The sequence below is a fragment of the Aotus nancymaae genome, unplaced genomic scaffold (assembly GCF_030222135.1).
Source record: "Aotus nancymaae isolate 86718 unplaced genomic scaffold, 86718_ANA_hifiasm-v0.15.2.pri h1tg000033l, whole genome shotgun sequence".
Lineage (NCBI taxonomy): Eukaryota > Metazoa > Chordata > Mammalia > Primates > Aotidae > Aotus > Aotus nancymaae.
Genome location: NW_026988447.1, coordinates 17,685,505 through 17,691,236, shown reverse-complemented (window position 1 = coordinate 17,691,236; position 5,732 = coordinate 17,685,505). Strand labels below are relative to the sequence as shown.

The 5,732-nt window shown below is 35.8% G+C and overlaps 1 pseudogene; it reads left to right on the top strand.

The window, feature by feature from the left end:
- Positions 1 to 5,411: 5,411 nt before the first annotated feature.
- On the top strand, positions 5,412 to 5,525 carry LOC135277834 (5S ribosomal RNA; annotated as a pseudogene).
- Positions 5,526 to 5,732: the final 207 nt, after the last annotated feature.

The window sequence follows — 5,732 nt, the reverse complement described above, 5'->3', positions numbered from 1 at the left end:
GATTAAATAGCCCTAAAGCCTTTAATATATTGTTGTGGACTTACTATTTGTGCTTCTTTACTAAAAAAAAATTTATTTATAAAATAACCCATCAGGATATGAATAATTAAATTTCCATATGAAAGATTCATGTAAAAATAGTTTCACTGCCCATGACTATAGAAGGACATTTTCTCAATATGGAAATTGCAAAAGCCATGTTTTTAAAATGTTAATTTAGAAATCTGAAATCTAAATCTTTAACTATCTGTATCAATTTATATTCATTGTAATCTCTTAGAATGAAATATTTACAAAAAAAAGCTTTGTTCATGACTTAAGATCTTACTAAAACACAGTACATTTTCTAGTAAAAATTATAAACCTAATTTTCATAAGAAAATCTATAAAAGTCAAATCATGTATTCATGATGGAGAAACAAAATAAAAAATAAGCTAATGCATTTAAAGAATGGAATTTATAACTCATTTAAAACTTAACACACAGAATGAGTCAATTTTTTAAGGAATTTTTATCTTAAAACCTTGCTGCTACCTCCTGATAAAGCAATAATGCAAAGCCAAGGAGATTACAATACCACTATGAATATAATACAGATTTTTAACACACATTAAAACAAGAAAAAAATTAAAATGTATACCAGGATAATTAACAGATTTGCTAAAAGGTGCTAAACAAACTTCCATGGTGTTTAGTTCTCAAAAATTTCTAAAGCCATCAGTAAAGAAATATTTTAAAATTAAACAAAATACATAGCTCAGAATCACTTATGCGATGTCATTGACGGCCCATAAAAATAAAAAAGAATTGTGTGAGGGAATAAAATGAATTTGCCAGATATGCTAAAATAACAAAATAATTCCTTATAGGGATTATAACCAATAGTTACCTGGAACATCTATATTTTCAGAAGAGAATTTTTGAAAAGCATGAGTAAATAGAACTACATTTCTCGAGTCAAATAGCTTCTAACAACCAATTTTGTATAACAGGTCTAACATCTCTATGTTTGTGATTTGAAAAGCACATACACCAATTCCAAGTGGAATGAAGAATTTTTAAGTGCTTTAGGAAGGATTTGCATAGCAATAACTTTTAATATCTTGGAAAAAGAAATTCCTGATTCCAGCTATCTTCCCCAGGATCATCAATCATAATCATAACTTGTTCACAAGAAGTACCTAAACCAGTGCTTAGCACAAAGACACTCAATAAATATAATCCCCTCCCTCTACCTCTACTCCTCTGTCACACACTATGCAGTGATTCCCCTCTGGTACCTCAGGAACACCAGCCATTGATGGGGTGAGATGAGGAGAAGGTCAAACAGGCTAAACTGTTGTTGTGTGAGAAGCTTCATTTTTATATCTGCCTTATATATTGGCATCCAGGTAAGAGTTTCTTTGAATCAATTGTTCTAACTGCAGTGGAGGGAAGAAAGAAGATGATCTCTGTTCTTTAGAAGTGAAATTCTGTCCTCAGCTTTCTCTTTCCAGGGTGACTACATTCATTCTATAGCTTCAACTATCACCTATACAATGATATCCAGATCTTTATCTCAAGTCCTTCATCTCCATTTTCCTCAGAACTCAATCAGTCACAAAGTCCTGTGAATACTAAGTATCTCTTATTCCACTCCATTGTCACTGTCACTGCTTTGGTTCAGGCCCATATATCTTTTGGGTGAACTGGTGCAATGGAATCCTATTGGTCTCCTGCCTCCAGTTTATCAGTCAACTTTCATCCTCCAAACTGGAGGATATTTTAAAATTACAAACAAGATTGTGTCATTCTCTATGTCAATACTTCCCTGCCTCCCCTTCATCTACCATGTAATGAGAGAATACAAGTTCTATCATCTGCACATCTGCCTACCTTTTCTTTCTCATCTCCCTTTATATCCAGCTTTTTGATATCTAGCAATTTCCAAATTTTGCCATGATGTCTCATAACTGCAGTTTGTCTTCTGTGACTGGAATGATCTTTCCTTTTGTTTGTCTGAAAAAATTTGGTTTCAACATTCAGCTGATGCTCAGACACTAGCAGTCAGTGTTGGTTACTAGATCAGCATTCTAAAAACTCTTTAAACAGAACTTGATTATGTCATTCATCCTAGTAACATAATTCTTTCACTCATTAGTACCACTTACTAGTCTAGAACCTGAAGCGGGGGAAGTTACCGACTTACAATTGTTTTTCTATCTTCAGGACCTATACAATGACTTATCCATAGTAAAAGCTTCATTCATGGTTGTGGGACAAATCAGTGAGTGGTAAAAAGAAAAAACGAAAAAATAGGAGAAGAAGGAGAAGGGAGAGGTGGGTATGGGAATTAAGATAAGAAATTTAAAGTTTAGAGAACATCCGTGGCATGTTTGGTTGAAGCATAGCATTCACATAAGGGAGCAATGGGAAGTAATATTAGATATAGACTGCAAAGCTCAAAATTTCACCTATCAGTAAAAAGATGGCTTTTGACAAGGAAGACAGCATGCGCATAAGTTATTTTGGAGAGTTCATTCTTGCGACGTGGGCTGCACTAGGAGGAGCACAGAGAGGTGGCAGTCCAGACAGGAGGTAATGAAGACTCAGATTAGAACAGTGGCAATGAGGGGGAAATGCACTACACAAGAAGACCCAAAAGATGTGTTAGCTAATTATGAGGGGAAAGAGAGAGAGTGCAAGGAGTCAAAGGAACTCAAAAATTTCCCAGCTAGGTAAACTGGAAAATGCTTCAAATAACAGACTGTAGAAGAGAGTGGAATCATTAAAGAAGATGGAGAAAATTAACCCATAAATAGAAGGGCAACCAGCACTTTGCAGCACCAAGAATAAAAGTGGTAATAATTATTATTATAAATTATATGTTATATAATTTATAATTATATTTCTTATTAATAATTTTATTAATCATCATTACTATTATAGTTACTACAAAGAAATATAAAGGTCATGGGGGAATAGCCAATAACATGAGATGATATAGACTTTAAAAAGAAAAGAATACAGAGAATTGTTGTCAATGAATAGATTGACAATGAAGAGATCATCAGTGTCCTCAGAGAAGAGAGTGGGAATGGAAGCCAGTCTACGAGAAACTAACATGAGTAGAGGATGAGAAATGCAGACAGTACTTGATTTCAGGAAGTATTGGTAGAGAAAGGAAGGATTGGGGAGGAAAACTATGGGGAGGGACAAGATGGCTGCTTAAAGAAATTATTAGCCTTGGCCAGGCATAATGGCTCACACCTGTAATTCCAGCAATTTGGGAGGCCAAGGCTGGCAGATTACTTGAGGTCAAGAGTTCAAAACCAGCCTGGCCAACATGATGAAACCCTGTCTCTACTAAAAATATCTTTTAAATTAGGCAGGCATGGTGGCACGTGCCTGTAGTCTCAGCTACTCAGGAGGCAGAGGCAGGAGAATTGCTTGAACGCGGGAGGAGGAGGTTCCAGTGAGCAGAGATCATGCCACTGCACTCCAGCCTGGGCAACAGAGTGAGACTCTGTCTCAATTAAAAAAGAAAGAAAGAGATTATGAGCCATGTCAAGTTTCCAATCTTTTAGAAGAGAGAAGACAAGAATCACCCATTTTCTAGAGCCAGAAAATTTGCCTCCAGTGTTTTAGTGTTTCCGTTACAAATAGGTCACAATAGGAGATGTAGCAAGCTCTCATATGTAAGGTATGTAGAGAAATCTACACTGATGTGAAATAGACCATATCCCAGCCATGTGTAGCTTTTGGGTAGCTGACTCTGAGCCACTGGCCTTGAGAGCAAGGACTAGGATATTGCAAAGACATCCATTTTACTAAACAAAACAAATAATGTCACAGGTATACAACATTTTAAGGTAATGTTTTCCTTTACACTTCCAAATTAACATTTTCACATATTTTTCAAAAAATAAATTCTACCAGAAGTAATTCGATAACAGAAAATATTAATAATATAGCATCCATCAAATTACCTCTATTAATTCCAATGTCAGCATAAACTTTAGAGTTTGATTAATCACAAAAATAACCAGACAACTGACAGTATATCTAATATTTGGCATTTATGAATGTATCTCCTGAAAAAATTTACACTGCCAAATTCAGCAGAAGTCAAAATGCAATTAGAACAAAGGGTAACAATTCCAAACACATGCAGCTTACTGACTGGCCCTTGCCATTTGATAAATAGAGGGTGCTTCAAACCTGCTCTCTAGTCTAATAACAACCTGCCAAGGACTTCTAAAGCAAACAGGAAGGAATAGGGGAGTGAGCTTGGATTCTGAGGGAGAGATTCTGTATATTTGGAAAATTCCATTTAAATAACCCAGTTGTCACAAATCCCCTTCCCAGATCCCCATTCTAGGAGATTGAAAAGCAGTAGTTAGAATAAGTGGGCTGAGAAAGCCAACTAAACACAGATTGACAGATAGGCTACCAGAAGAGGCATCCCCTGAACTGCATTATTCCAACAATAATGTCTTTATTTACATAGCAGAGTGGGTATAGTGTGTTCAGCAAAGCTTTTCAATAAGTAGAAACATGCTGCTAAAAGAATAGCCCACCACCACAAAAAACTACTAATTTAACAATACAAAAACCAGTGCAACAATTAGTTCTGTAATCCCCACAGAAAACAGTGAAATAGCTTCTCCATGAGCCTTGCAAATCACAACCATAGCAACTTAACATGTGCAGTCCCATATGGGTTGACTGCTTCTCAGAATGAGGCCAGGAACTCAGGAATTCAAGCTTTTACATGAGAAATAGAGAAAAACTGAACATGGAATAGTTTTGTATCAAAATTAAATTTCAAAAATTCTAAAGTCAAGTCTTAATAATCACATATATCTCTGCATCTTATTGTACTGTTCAAATGGGTATTCTTATAATTTTCTGGCCTGTTTGTTCTGTGTTCCCACAATAAACAAAAAGAGACTTGCTGATTAAGAATGGTCAGTGCAAAGAGATGTGTGTGTGTGAGAGAGTTTTATTTGGACTTTTTTTGTTTCTATTCTGAAATGAGAGAATTGTCAAAAAATTTATTGCTATGAACAGCCCCTGACTAAAGCTGACACTGGCTATAGAAAAGCACTACTCCTGATGGTCTGTTACCAATTTGTAACACATACCCTGAACAAATCAAAAAGTGCCAATGTATTTCTTTAAGCCAAAAGTGTAAGAGTGGGTTCCTTGTAATTAAGTGTGTGCCCTTGATGGGTCTTAGTTTTCTCATATGTGTCAAATGAACAGATTGAACTAGGTAAGTTCAAAGCCTGGCTCTTCCACTTAATTTCCATAATGAATGAATTACTTAACTTCACTATGCCTCAGTTTCCTCATCTATAAAACGGGGGTGATAATAGCATGTACCTCATGAAATGAGTACATGTGAAGTAGTAAAACAGTACTTTCTGTCTATAGCCATACCACCGTGAAGCCATAGCACCCGATCTCGGAAGCTAAGCAGGGTCAGGCCTAGTTAGTACTTGGATGGGAGACCGCCTGGGAATTCGGGGAGCTGTAGGCTTTTAAAAAAAAAAAAAAAAAAAAAAAAAGTACCTGCTGTAGTAACTACTCAATAAATGTTCTCTACAGTAATCAAGAGAAGACTTCTAAAGTACCTCCCAGCTCCCAGAACCTGTATGAAAACTGTATGCCCCGTGTGCTATGTTGGCTTTACTTAAGAATTAAATATTACAGCCAAAAAGGAAATAACTCTGAAGAAATATTGCTT